Below are 15,858 nucleotides of genomic sequence, written 5' to 3'. Positions count from 1 at the left end.
AACTACTCTCTCAGGAGACATAAAAAGATTGCTGGTGGCCTGGCTTGGTGGCTCAGCCTGTAATCCCAGCACTCTGGGAGGCCAAGGCAAGTGGACTGCCTGAGCCCACGGGTTCAAGACCAGCCCGGGCAACTTGGTCACACCTTGTCTCTACAATAAAATAAAAATTAGCTGGACATGGTAGCGCACGTCTGTAGTTCCGGGTACTCGGAAGGCTGAGGCAGAAGGATCACCAGAGCCCAGCAGGTCAACACTGGAGTGGCTGTGAGCATGCATGCCACTGCACTCCAGCATGGGCAAAGGAAAGAGATTCCAACTCAAAAAAAGGAAAAAAAAAAAAAAAAAGAGATTGCTGGTGATTATACAGGACAAACTTATTCCAGCACAAATGTTTCAAAAATGTATGTTTCCTTTCAGTTTTCCATTCAAATTGCACGATAAAGCAAATAAAAAAGATAGAATACATATTGAGATATAACTGATCAGTTGAGAGGTGGTTTTGAGGAATCATGTATGCGTCCTTCAACATCTTCTTCAAACAACAGATTGGACAATAAATTATGAACTATTAAAATGGGAGGAAGAAAACGAGACTGTTTGAACAGAAAAACACCAGGTGGAAGACATCAAACGAATTACTATTGCACATGTATCAAAGAACCTGCAAAGCATGTCAGTGACTGTTTCACACATTACTACATGTGAGAAAAATATAAGATATAAAATTATGATTTTTTGTCATAACTTCCTCAATGTCCAAAATTCCATTATAAACCAAGTATCATTACAATAAAATAATTCCAATGCTATACTAGTTCATATGAAGTGATTCGTTGCTCGCTATTTTGTAAAAAAGTACAGTTGCGTTGCTGGTAGGTGATCCACAAGTTGTCTCTAAGTGCAAAGGATTAAAGTAATAAACATAAAAATGTATTTAATACCAAAAGTATGGAAGAAGGCAAAGAACCTGAAAATAAGACAAAGGGGAAATCATTAAAGCACCTTGCAGAGAAGTGACCACTGAGGTAGAAGGAAAAGCAACAGATGACTTCACTATTCAGAGAAGTCAATATTGTGTCCATAATTCACCCTTTACACTCTACTGTTGACATAGCAGGACAAGGACTAAATTGTCAGCTCCATAGAAAGCCAGAGAAACACATTTCAGACCACATGATGTGCTACACTCTATCCAATGTATTGCTAAAATATCTTCAGCATTTAAAACAAAAAGCATGAAAAAACAGGAATTCTATTCTGAAATTAATATTTAAAGCATCTAACAGTGCCGAGCATACAGTGAATCTCAATCAATGTCACCTATCATGATGATTATTTTTACAACTATATACTTTTCAAATAATAGTGTCTACAGTCACAAGATTTATGAGATAATATACGAGTTCTGAGGTTCCAGACCAGGGACTCTACAAGCTAGCTACATTCTTACTAGGCTCATCAAATGTATAAAGTTTTATTATGAAACTAATGATACCATTGTGTTAAGTATCACAGCTATTCATACAAGTTAAAATAACATTTTTAAAGGAGGAGAAGTCTATAACTTCTTATTAGAGTGAAAGGGGACTGGATAAAAACAATTATACCAATTTTATTCAGATATATATATACAGCTTTAGTAAGCTATTTGTGTTTCTCACATTAGGTCTTTAGTGTCAAGGTTCACTTTCACTCCTAAAGAGGTAGTAAAGTAGAAAAGAAGTTAACACAATCCTTAAAGGTGAATAAAAAAGAATAAATAAATAAATGATGCAAATCAAATCCACTATCCAAACCAAACACCAAATTACAACGGTATGAAAACTCTAAAATTTAAAAAAAAAAAAAAAAAAAAAATCACAAAATATGACAGCAATCTTACATGGCCCAGATTTTCCTATTACTTTATTACATACAGCATCTTGAAAAGAGAAGCAGTCTGAGAATAAACAAAGGAAATCTGACCACTTGCTATTTAAGAAATCATATCTTAAATAACAGCAATGTTCTATCTACTCTAGGTATATATAAAACAGATGTACAATCAACTTTATTCTTCAGAAATCAAGTACTTATGATATATATAAATGTATATATGTTACATATGTACACAGTTTATATATAATATATATAAGCATATATAATTACTTCTATGTCTTTTCACTGGTCATTAGCAAGATTATTAGAGAATAGATGAAGAAGGGGAAGGGTGATACAACTGGTTGTCAGTTATGTTACTCCATTACGACCTTCCAATGTAGGACACTATTAAGTTTAATGAGGTGCTTTACTTTATTTATTTCTAAATATGAAGGTTTAAATAGACGTAAAAATATAAATACCTTAAAAACAAATTTTATCTTTTTTTTTAACTACAAGGTTTTTGTTCACTTGTTTCAGCCCCAGTCACAGTAGAGTTTTGTTTGCCTATTATTTTATTTTCTTTATACCTTGCTTTATTCCACAATGGCTTTGAGATTATTTGTAAAAAGTATATAATATGATATTTAAATGAAAGTAAATAGATAAAAGTGGACAAGGACAAAGACCAGCAGACTATAAGCTCTCACGACATTGCAGAAATTTGGTCATTAATTTGGCTCTGAACATTCTGTTGGCTACAGTAAAAAGATAAATAATTTACATCAGGGATCACAAACCCAGGCGGAAGTGGGCCATACAGCAGGAAATAAGCAAGGTAGCAAAGCTTCATCTGTATTTGCAGCTGCTCCCCATTCCTTGCATTACTGCCTGAGCTCTGCCTCCTGTCAGATCAGTGACAGTACTAGATTCTCATAGGAGCTGAGACCCTATGGTGAACTGTGCATGCAAGGGATCTAGGTTGAGCACTTCTTAAGAGAATCCAATGCCTGATGATCTGAGGTGGAGCTGAGGTGGTAATGCTAGCGCTGGGGAGCAGCTGCAAATACAGATTAACATTAGCAGTGAGCTTTGACTGCACAGAGACCATAATAAATCAACTGATTGCAGATTCATATCAAATTCCTATCAATGAGTGGCAAATGAGTTGATGTACTTCAATTGCACAGCTGCATCTGGTGGAAGGCTTTAAGTCAGAATTTGACATTTATTTTAGTCTGCGCACGGCCCACCCATTATTTTATTTACCTCTCCTATTCACACCTCTTTTTTATGGAGAGTTGTATAATCATTTCTATATATTACAATGTAATAGTAATAGAAATAAAGTGCACAATGAATGTTATGAGCTTGAATCATCCCCAAACCATCCCCCACCCTGTCCATGGAAAAACTGTCTTCCACAAAACTGGTCCCTGATGCCAAAAAGATCTGGGACTGCTGGTGTAGTTTCCAGTATTTAGTGTAAGAACAGAGGGAATATTTGAATGTACAGTTCCTCAAGGAATTAATACTAATATTTAAGGACTAATATAACATTGAAAGGAAAAACATATGGCCCATTTTGACAGAGACTATAACAGATTTTAAAGAAGAAACTTTAAAGTAAAATACAAAGGTATACAAACATAAGGATAACTTACATTTTTTCAATTTCTTAAAATAATAATTTAATGATGAAAAAAGTCGATTCACACACAAATCTACTCAATTGTCAGCAGAGAAGTAATTTCAACATCCAAATGCTATCATTCAGCACAGGTTTTAGAGTAACTTTTTCAAAATACTAGGCTCTTATATATTACCCAACTACTATCTCTAGTACACACTTTTGTTTCTTCCTTATTGTCTGTATCCAATCTATGTCAAAACTCTTGACTTTCTCTCTTAAACTATGAAGAGTATAAAATACAAATATAAACAGCTCACCTAAGACTGCATTTTGAATCAATCTTAGAGTTATCTTTTGGAAAAAGGGTTCAGGGCAAGAACTTTTTAAGCTCCTTTTAAATCAGATAATGAAAATCTAATCTCATGAGCAATAATCTTCTTAATCTGTCACTAAATATACACACAAGATATATTTTAGGATAAAATGAACTATTTCTGTTACTTTTAGAATGTGTTGCACATTACTAAGTACTCAAAAACAAGTGGCACTCTAGACATGCATGGACCTTGAAGCTGGAAAAGACCAAACTTGAATCCTAAATGCATCCTTTGCTAGCTAGATTATTTTGGGAAAAGAATGTCATCTCCCCAAACCTCAGTTTCTTCATGAATACTCTGTGGGACTGCTGGAAACGCCTAACAAAATAAGGACTATGATAGGTTTAGCATATAGTAGGCAATATTTAAATAACTCTTCCATAAGTTTTCCTTTCTCTGTACTATCCAGATGACAGGGCCTCTAAAACATCTCAGGTTCCTACTAATTCCCTAAGAATACCAAAAGCTTTCCTAACTTCATTCTTTAGAGTTTATAAAGACTAGAATGAAAGAGGAAAATTAGGTCTTTGGGAGCATGTGACATATATATACATGTGACATACCATAAAAAGAAAGTAATTTAGTTCACATCTGACAAAATTCTGGAAGATACTGATTTATTTTTGGATGGTAAACTTTTACAGACATTTATTCACCTCTTGAAAGAATTGGCTCTCTGCTATAAAACCTGTTAATTTTGATTTAACAGTTCTCCCCTACAGTGAGCAGCTTATCAGATATAAAATAATAACAGGTTTCTGCTCGAAGTAGTTTACACAGAAGAGGTGTCAAATGAAAACTGCTTTCTTTATTTGTATCTGAATAACTACTGTCATTAACCAAAATAATTCACCCAATCATTACATGTCGAAAGATCTAGAATATACATAAAATCATTACCCTTTTTATTAGCAAAACTTATCTCCAAAGTCCCCCCACCATTGGCCAGGCACAGTATCTTGCACCTGTAATCCCAGCACTTTGGGAGTTCAAGGAAGAAGGATTGTGTAGGCCAGGACTCCAAGACCAGCCTGGGGAACAAATGGAGACCTCAACTCTACAAAAAATAAAATAACTGGCCAGGCCCAGTGGCTCATGACTGCAGTCTCAGTTACTTGGAAGGCTGAGGCAGGAAGATCATTTAAGCCCAGTAGGTTAGAGGATGCAGTGAGCTGAAATAGTGTCAATGCACTCCAGCCTGGGCCACAGAGTAAGATCTTGACTCCTTAAAAAGAAAGGAAGAAGGGCATCAACACTTGAAATTTTTTGTTAAATCTAATTTTTCCCCCTTAAAGAAAAATGATCTGATGAATAGCAACAGAAATGTAAAATACCAACCACCACCACTCAGAAAAAAAAAAATTATCTTCCTTCACTCTGCAGTCATCATTTTTGTCTTGTTCTATTGCCATGGTTGGAGTACAACGGCACAATCATAGCTCAATGCAACCTCGAACTCTTAGGCTCAAGTGATCCCCCAATCTCAACCACCATTATACTCATCATTCTTAATGATATCAAAGTACCTGGAAACATTTTTCATCACTCCATTTACTTGCAAAATCACAACCAAAGAAAGTTGAAAAGCATTCTGCAAGTCCATCTCACCCCACTTAGAGTTATCCAAGAGAGCAGGTCTTCTAGTGACCAACAATAAATAAATACAAAAATAGAAGTCAGTTTCTGATCACTAAGAAAAAGGAGATTATCTTTAGCTTTCAGTTGAAATAACACCAACTGGATTTAGAGTCTATAATACTCAGAGATTTATCACAGAAACAAAGAACTGACACATGTTCTCACTCATAAGTGGACCCTGAACATTTACCATAATTATTTACCATAATTTACCATGATACATGGTAGTAGCCAAAAACTGCTAGGGGAAGCGAGAGAAGCATAAAAGCATAACATTAATAAGGGTATCTGATCTCAAACCAGGCAAAATGGGGACCAATGGGAGGCTCAAACTTTACCTCAAACTTTATACAATGATGACCACTTGTATACCTAACCCTGAATTGTACCCCACATCTTTAAAATAAAATAAATGAAAAGAAAAAGAAATAAATCAACAAGGACAATACAAACTTTTACATCATTTATAACATTTTCCCAATATTCAACTAAATGTCCTTACTAGAGGGAAAAAAATCCTACAAACTATCAAACTCTAAACATATTTTCTTAGGATACAGGTCCACGTGAAGTCAATGTTGGGTGTTTGTTTTTTTCCCCCTTGAGGTATGGAAATTCTACAATGTTTTCCTTGCTCATTCTAGATACACCCAATTCCCACAAAGATGTTATCTTTCTTACAAATTTCAGCAGCATTTCTTTTCAAAATAAAACTGAAAAGAAAGCATGTTATAATAAAACACTGAATACTAAGTTTTTCAGAAGATTTTATGTTCTTATGTAGAATGAGCATGCTTAAAATGACTTTCTTACATGAATTCCAATATAATCACTACATACCCAGTATCACATGTTCAAATGTAAAAGTCTACCAAAAATTCTTTTTTTAGCAATCAAATGTCACTTTTGAAAGTTGGGCAGCTTTTAAAGTGATTTTAAAATAAATTTAAAGCCCAGGAGCAGTGGTTCATGTGTGTAATTCCAGCACTTTAGGAGGCCAATAAGAGAGGATCACTTGAGGCCAAGAGTGCAAGACCAGCCTAGGCAACAGAGACAGACCAATCTCTACACACACAAAAAAAAAATTCAAAAAAGTAGTTAGGCATAATGGTTCCTGCCTATAGTCCTAACTACTGGGGAGGCTGAGGTGGAAAGACTGCTTGAGTCCAAGAGTTGGAGGCTACAGTGATCTATAATTGTGCCACTGCACAACAGTCTAGACAACAAAATGAGACCCAGTCAATAAAAAATAATTCAAAGAAGGAAATCGAAGTGATAATTAATACATATCCTTTCAGAAAAAAAAAAAGAAGTAGTATCATTTTATTATTACTAAGAGGATAAAAACTAATTCTGACAGTGGCAAATAATATACCTCTTCTAGGTCTTTTGAGGGAAAGACATGATAAAGCGGGGTTAATCTAAATCTTATCAATTCCTAACTACTACTTGGATTAGACTCTTGTTTTCTCTCCTTTATAATAAAAGATCACATGTTGTTTCCTTTCACTTAGCCTCCTCAATTATTGTACTTATTATTTGTAAAAGGAGACATAAAATAATACCATAAAGAACTACTATAAGGATTAAATGAAATAATCCTTATAGGGAACTCAATACACAGTAGATGTTCAATAAATGATATCTTACATGAGAGAACACTGACCAGATACTGTTTTCTCATTTTTCTTACATCAGCATTCTTTCACAAACTAGATCCATAGACTTTTTTTGAAGGATCAATGGGTAAAGAATTCACAGAAGCAGCTGGGCTCAGTGGCTCAGTCCGTAATCCCAAGCCTTTGGGAGGCTGAGGTGAGCGGATTGCCTGAGCCTGCGGGTTCGAGACCCGCCTGGGCAACTTGACGAGACCTCATCTCTACAGTAAATAAAAAAAAAAACTAGCCGGGCGTGGTAGCGCGCGCCTGTAGTTCCAGCTACTTGGAAGGCTGAGGCAAAAGGATCGCCGGAGCCCAGCAGGTCAAGGCTGTGGTGGCCGGGAGCGGCCACTGCATTCCAGTCTCAGCGACAGAGTGAGACCCCAACTCAAAAAAAAAGATTTTAGGGTATAAGTTACTAATAAGGCTTGATCTGAATGACCCAAAGGATCACTTTCTCATGTGAAGACTAGAAAAAAGGACATGCAGAGCCAAACCAGTATCTCCCCCAAAAGAGTATAGACATTGCCCTCAGATTTCAAATTGAATTCCTAAAAAAAATATCCTGCCTCTCTTCTAGCCAGCCTACCCACTGACCACAGATCAGTCAGCCAAGAGGGGTGTCAACAACCCAATGACCAAGGTTAAGGGTAGAGATATAGGTATACAAAGAAAAAAGAAAAAAAAAATAAGTGTGAACTTCTCCATTATTAACTACCCACTCACATTGCTTGGGAGGCAGTAGATGGAATGTTTGCTTTTAGGAAAAACAGAATCTCACTATGAATCTTGATCTCTCCACTCTTTTTTTTTTTTTTGAGTCAGAGTCTCACTGACACCCAGGCTGGAGTGCAGTGGCACACTCATGGCCACCGCAGCCTCGACCTGCTGGGCTCAGGCGAAACTTCTGCGTCAGCCTTCCAAGTAGCTGGAACTTACAGGCGTGCACCGCCACGCCCAGCTAATTTTTTTATTGTAGAGACATGGTCTCGCCATGTTGCCCAGGCTAGTCTCGAACCAGTGGAATCAGGCAATCCTCTCACCTCCACATCTCAAAGTGCTGGGATTACAGGCGTAAGTCATTGCACCCGGCTGATCCCTCTACTTTCTAAAATTGGAAAGGTAGTTCATATCCCCAAACCTTAGTTTCTTCATAAGTTAAAGCAGCTGTCTCACAAAATTATTATGAAGATTAAGATATATGCTTCCTGAAATATAGCAGATACTCAACTGATCTTGTTCCTATCCTGTGTCTTTAACTTCCACGCTGTATTTAGAAAACAAAGAGTACGGAAGAAGAAAAGTTTTATGCAAAGAGGAAAGAGAAGAAAGAATATATAAATACTATTGTAGATATAAGTGTTAATACTGAAATTAAATTTTAAAAAAAGAAAAAAAGGCCATTTTGGTGAAACTGTTGTCTGATTAAAAATTTGACCTGGTATGGTGGCTCATACCAGAATTTGGAAGGCAGAAGCGAAAGGACGGCCTAGCCTGGGCAACTCGGTGAGACCTCGCTTGCCTCTAAAATAAATTTTTTAAAATTAGCAGGCTAATATTTTAAACACCTGTAGTTCCAGGTGCTTGGAAGGCTGAGGTCAACAGGTCGAGGCTGCAGTGGCCATGAGTGTGTGACTGTACTTCAGCCTGGGTAACAGAGTGAGACTGACTTGTAAAAAATTGAACTCTGGGCATGGTGGCTCATGCCTGTAATTACAGTACTTTAGGAGGCCAAGGAGGGAGTATTGCTAGATCCCATGAGTTTAAGACCAGCCTAGGCAACACAGCAAGATCTCAGCTCTATTAAAAAAAAATAGGCCGGGATCGGTGACTCAGCCTATAATCCCAGCACTTTGGGAGGCCAAGGTGAGTAGACTGTCGGAGCCTACCGGTTTATGACCACCTCAGGCAACTTGGTGAGACCTCATCTCTACAATAAATCAATAGCTGGGCGTGGTATAACTACGTACCTATAGTTCCAGCTACTTGGAAGGCTGAGGCAGAAGGATCGCCAGAGCCCAGAAGGTCGATGCTGGGGTGGCCATGAGCAAGCGTGGACAATGGAGTGAGACTCTGACTCAAATAAATAAATAAATAAATAATAAAAAAGCCTAAAAAACAACAGATTTAACTGTTGAGAAGGCCTAATTCAGTGTATCTAAACTTCATAGTCTCAGGATTCCTTGACACCTAAAAATTATCGAGGAACATAAATGTTGCTTAAACAGGTTACTTCTATCTATACTTATCACATTAGAAATTAAAACTAAGAGGCCAGGCTTGGTAGGGTTCAGCCTGTAATCCCAGCACTTTGGGAGGCCAAGGCAAGTGGATCGCCTGAGTCTGCAGGTTTGAGACCAGCCCTGCAACTTGGTAAGACCTCATCTCTACAGTAAATCAAGAAATAATTAGCCAGGCGTGGTAGCACGGGTCTGTAGTTCCGGCTGCTTGGAAGGCTGAGGCGGAAGAATTGCCAGAGGCCAGCAGGTCGATGCTGGAGTGGCCATGAGCATGCCACTGCACTCCAGCCTGGGCGACAAAGTGAGACTCCAACTCAAGGAAAAAAAAAAATTAAAACTAAGAAAAAATATAAAAATGTACTTATTCTAAAATAACAATAAACTATATATTAACAAAAATAACATTTATTTTTTAAAATATAGCCAGGCCAGGCATGGTGACTCAAGCCTGTAATCCCAACACTTTAGGAGGCCGAGGTGAGAGGAATGTCTGTGTCCTGGGGTTCAAGACCAGCCTGGGCAACTTGGTGAGACCTCGTCTCTACAATGTAACAAAATGATTAAACTGGCTGTGGTAGTGCATACCTATAATTCCAGTTACGTGGAAAACTGAGGTGGAAGGATCGCCTGAGCCCAGGAGGTCGACACTGGGGTGGCCATGAGTGTGCCACTGCACTCCAGCTCAAGAGACAATGTGAGACTCTGACTCAAAAAATATATATAAAAGTAAGTAAAAGTAAAAATATAGCCAAATAATTTTTTTTAATTTAGGGAGACAGCCAAGCACGATGACTCACACCTGTAATCCTAACAATTGGAAGGTAGAGGCAAGAGGATTGTCTGAGCCCACGGATTCAAGACCAGCCTGAGCAACTTGGTGAGAACTTTCTCTACAATAAATCAAAAATTAGCTGGGCATGGTGGCACACGCCTGTAGCTCCAGCTACTTGGAAGGCTGAGGTGGAAGGATCGCCTGAGCTTAGCAAGTTGAGGTTGCAGTGGCTGTGAGCATGCCACTGAGCATGCCACTGTACTCTACTCTGGGCGACAGAGTAAGATTCTGACTTTAAAAAAAGGGGGGGGTAGGGGAAGAAGAGTGGTATCTTTTTATATTTTTTGCAAATCTCTTTAATAGTTTAATGGAAAACCAGCTGAATTATTTTTTATGGACTTCTGTAATCAATCCATTGCAACAAGATATTTTAAAGTCTATGGAAAAAATTGGCCTCACACAAACATGTACTTGCAAAAAGCAAGAATATTTTAATAGTCTTTCCTAATAATTGTGCATATTCTTTTTTGATTATTTCATCAAAACTCAGTAAATGATATATTTTAAAGGTTAGGTGCACTTTCAACTCTAAAACCATATCGAATAACTTTTCATACCATGTTACATTAAAATCAATTGGTCTTTTCTGCATTTTTATAATTTTTATCCAACCATGATTTTGTAACATCATGTACTAGTCACCTGGAAAATATGAGTACATTAAGCTATACAGCTCTTCCTTGATACATTTCACTGTACAGTATGAAAAATCTTATCTGTTGTTATCACCACTGATCTCATCAGAAAAGTCTATTAAGTAAGGAAGTTATCAACTTCAGGGTAGTGAGTGTAAGTTTCCAAAATCTAATTTTCATTTGAAAGCTATAATTTTATCATTGACAACAGTTGTCTTTGAAACTGAAATGACAACTAATTGAGCATGCCACTCACTCACACAAGTGTTTGTCATTAAGACCATTATTGGACAACAGAAGTTCTTTATGCATACCTCCCATTTTACTACACAGAATATAAAAAAGCTGATGTGTATTCAAGGATCAAGACTTAATTTTTTTTAAAAGCTTTTGCTATTTCCTCAAAGATACTAGGTAAAAAGTAAAACTGGCATTTTCTTTTTTTTTTTGAGTTGGGGTCTCAATCTGTTGCCCAGACTGGAGTGCAGTGGCCGGTCCCGGCCACCGCAGCCTCCACCTGCTGGGCTCAAGCGAACCTTCCGCCTCAGCCTTCCAAGTAGCTGGAACTATAGGCACGTGCTACCACACCCAGCTAATTTTTGATTTATTGTAGAGATGAGGTCTCACCAAGTTGCCCAGATGGGTCTCGAACCCGCAGTCTCAGGCAATTCACTCACCTCAGACACCCCAAGCGAGGGATTACAGGCTGAGCCACCAAGTCTGGCTAAAAACTGGCATTTTCTTTCTGCTTTTTTTTTTTGAGAATGCATGTTGGGGAAAAACACAATCATTATTAAGTACAGTTTGGTACCACTACCTTAATTTGTGCTAATATGCCAGCAAGTTTTACGCACCATTGATTTTGATAATCAGCGGAAAATGTAAATAAAGTGAAAAAGGCAAAAATACCTTAGAATGATTGCTAAAATAGTTCTGACATCTGGCCTGAACAGCATGAATATGCTGCCCTAAGAAATCCACACTTTCTCATAGGGGTCTGAGATGCCAGGAGAATTTTCAACATTCCTAATATTCAGAATAAACTACCTAGTAGCATAGTAAATCTAGGTGATTATGCCAGGAGCATACTGCTCTAAGCACATCTGGGCATCAGAGACGCCCATCAATGTATTTATGCCACATTAATGCAAAAGTGGTCAGCAAATGAGGTCATGAAATAAAAACCAAAGAGCTTTTCATTCACAATGACAGAGAACCACTGTGCATTTGAAAAAATGAAATATGATTACTCATTAATATTTTGTCTGAACAAAAGATCAAACTGGCATGTATGCTGGAGTGCCTTCCATAAGCCCATGTCTAGCAAAATTCTAAAATAAATGTAGCAATGACAGCCTTTTCTACTGTTTTCCCATGACAACCATTCCATCTGGGCCTTAGGCCATGGTCATGTAACTCTCCTTCTCCTCAGTCCTGGAATCTCACAGTCTAGGACTTCCCTCTACATCCCTCACTAATCAATGCACTTCAAATCACTAGAAAAACAAAGACCCTTTTCTCTTCCTTTCTTCTTTCCCTCTTTTCCTTTTCTCCAGCATCAGGTTTAAGTAGCTGAGCATCCACCTCAAGAGATGTCTGTACAGAATGATCTCAGTCTATACAAAGATTCAGATACACTGAGCCAGTGGCACCAACTAAGCCCAAGAGTTCTGGGTTGAATCATTCATATCCCACACAAACCCCTTAATATATAAACTAGAAAGAATAATCAATCTCAAGAGCACCAACCTTGAAAAGAATGTAAATATACTTCAATTTGAAGCCAAAATTTAACTGAAACAAATCCATTTCGGACTATACCAAAGAGGCTTATTACAATACTTCTAGTAACACTGATATCAGGAGACAGTTTATTCCCATGAGTTATCTAGAGTACAAATTTTATTGTTTTCATTTTTTAAAAAAATTATTTGCAACCCATAGTAGCACTGGTCATCTGAACAAAATATGTATTTAAAGAAAAAAAGGCTTGTCTGTTAAGGCAAATGAACACATTTTACATGTTTGACTTTGACCTCAAAGCTCTGTCAGGTATGCCAGCCTGATAAACCCTGATGAACTAGAAAAAACTTTACAGGCCGGGATAATGTCTTATCCTTTCTCCAGCCTCTCAAGGCTCTTTGTAGATTGTGTCTCTAATACACTGAGCATCAAATATGTGAGGGTATTACAATAGTGAATACAATCCTATCATTTTTCTTACAATAGTGAATACAATACTATCAATCCCTGTTCAAACTTCTTTGTCATATAAAGTCAGCTAGGTTGTCTAAATAAACTCATGACAAGTTACACAATATGCATCAATGTACCACAAAACATCGCTCTCCTTTGTTTCACAGAGGAACTAAAGTTTCAAAATGCATACAAAATTGTCTTCTATCTCCAACTGTCATCTACTACTTATCAGCTTTATGCAAAGCAGTCTCATTCATACATTTTTCACCAGGTTCAACTAATTAGCATAGAGCCTTCCATTGCACCTCTAAAGTTGGAAGATTCTGACATCAAGTCTTTGTGTGTTCCAAATTTCCAAAAAACAATCAGGTCATGAAGGTTACCAACAAAATACAAGGTCAGTTTCTCTCGCCCATGCCAGCTCTGGCATGTCTCTTTCTCCTTCCTCTCTTCTTTCTCTAAAAAACTTTGTCCCATTTCTACTATCACAGTATTTCTCCAACAAAAGTTCCTTTTCAGAATGAAATACTCCTATACTTGACAATTCATACCGTATCAAGTTCATCAATCAATGACCACATATAGGAGACTGCTTTGTGGGGGTAAAAAAACACAACAAAACAAAACAGAGGCTAGGCACAGTGGCTCACTCCTGTAATACTAGCACATGGGAAGACCAAAGCGGCAGATTGCTTGTGCCCAGGAGTTTGAAACCAGCCTAGGCAACATAGCAAAACCTTGTCTCTACCAAAAAAATCAGAAAATTAGCCAGGCATGGTGGTATGCACTTGTAGTCCCAGTTACTCAGGAAGCTGAGGTTGGAAGGATCACCTGACCCCAGGAGGTAAAGCCTACTGAGAGCTGTAATCTTTGTGATCAAACCACTGTACTCCAGTCTGAGTCACAGAGGGAGATCCTGGCTAAAAAAACAAAACCAGAGGAAACAATAAGCTGTTTCAGTTTCCTCAAGATGTCAGTCCATCCTTACCAGCTGATCACAGTCCATCAGCTGTGAGCTGCCAGTACCCCCGCTTCAAGACAACTTGCTTCTATTTGCCAGACAAGCTCGACCAACATCTCTGTCATTTTGCCATCTCCTTGGCCTTTCTGCACACCTCCAACATGTTGTCAGCTTCCCCATTTGGATGCTAAGTGTGATTCAAGGTATTCTCCTCTGAGGGTTCCGCCTGGGTTTTTACTTGGATGAGCACACTGTGCATCTCCCAAAACCTGCTACAGTTCTTCAAATATGTCCTATTGTGCTCCCAGACAAGACCTGCAATATCCTCCTACATCGAGTTGATGACTGGAAGCAGAAACTACTCAAAATCTTCCTCAGGCTCCAGCGCCTCCACTTCCTCCGGTGCTTCCACTTTATGGATGTTCAGGGACTGCCTCTTTTCCTGCCACTTCAGAATCACAGTATGCATCCTTCTTACTCAAATCCATTGGAGACAGTCCATCAGCAGTTACTGCTAGAGTTGAAGCAACCCACACTCTTGCAATAGTATTCCTGAATTATCTTTAACTTTTTATTCCTTTTAATTTTCTGAAGGAATTTCACTTCAGAACTGCTGTGGGAAGAAACGCCTTGTACACACAAAGTGAAGTAGCCCAAATTTGACTTTAGCATTCTAGTTCTCCCACTAACTACCTATGTAATTTCTGGGGCAAATTATATTCAACATCTACAGACATGCCTCAGAAAGAATGCAGGTTCAGCTTAAGACCACCACGATAAAGCAAATTTTTCTCAATAAAGTGAGTCACACAAATTTTTTGGTTTCCCAGTGCATATAATAGTTAGGTTTACACTATAGTGTAGTTTATAAAGTGCATAATAGCATTAGGTGTAAAAATATAATGCACATATCCTAATTGAAAAATACACTACTGCTCCTTCTGAAACATAATTCTATGAAAAAAAAACTTAAAAATATATTACTGTTAGAAAATGAAAACAATCATCTGAGCCTTTAGTGGGTCGTAACTTTTTTGAGAATAGAGGTCTTGCTTTGATGCTAAAGGGTGCTGACCAATAAGGGTGATGATTGCTAAAGGTTGGAATTGGAGTAGCTGTGGCAATTTCTTTAAAATAAACACAATGAAGTCGGTCACATAGATAATTCTTCACTTCACAAAAGATTTCTCTGTAGCGTGTTTGATAGCATTTTACCCATATTTAAACTTCTTCCAAAACAGGAGTCAATCCTCTAAAACCCTGCCACTGCTTTACCAACTAAGTTTATGTAACATTCTAAGTCTTTTGTTGTCATTTCAACAATGCTCACAGCATCTTCACCAGGAGTAGGTTTTACCTCAAAAAACTACTTTCTTTGCTAATTCATAAGAAGCAACTCTTAATCTATTAGTTTTATCATGAAATTACAGTAGTTCACTTACATCTTCAGGCTCTACTTCTAGTTCTCTTGCTATTTCCATCACATCTGTAATTAGTTCCTCCAATGAAGCTTGAACCCTTCTAAGTCATCCATGAGGGTTGGATTCAATGTATTCCAAGATCCTCTTAATGTTGATAATTTGATCTCCACTCATTAATCACAAATGTTTTTAATGGCATAAAGAATAGTGAATCCTTTCCAGAAGGTTTTCAATCAATCTACATTGCCCAGATCCATCAGAGGAATTACTATATATCCCTGCTATAGCCTTACAAAATGTACGTCTTTTTTTTCTTTTTTTTTTGAATTGGAGTCTCACTCAGTCGCCCAGACTGGAGTGCGGTGGCCGCTTCCGGCCACCGCAGCCTCGACCTGCTGGGCTCC

The 15,858-nt window shown here is 37.8% G+C and overlaps 1 pseudogene; it reads right to left on the bottom strand.

The window, feature by feature from the left end:
• Positions 1-14,220: 14,220 nt before the first annotated feature.
• LOC110594984 lies at positions 14,221-14,502 on the bottom strand (annotated as a pseudogene).
• Positions 14,503-15,858: the final 1,356 nt, after the last annotated feature.

This window comes from Carlito syrichta, unplaced genomic scaffold, assembly GCF_000164805.1.
Source record: "Carlito syrichta isolate Samal-C Ts95f unplaced genomic scaffold, Tarsius_syrichta-2.0.1 Scaffold200587, whole genome shotgun sequence".
Classification (NCBI taxonomy): domain Eukaryota; kingdom Metazoa; phylum Chordata; class Mammalia; order Primates; family Tarsiidae; genus Carlito; species Carlito syrichta.
This window is presented reverse-complemented; position numbering and strand designations above follow the sequence as displayed.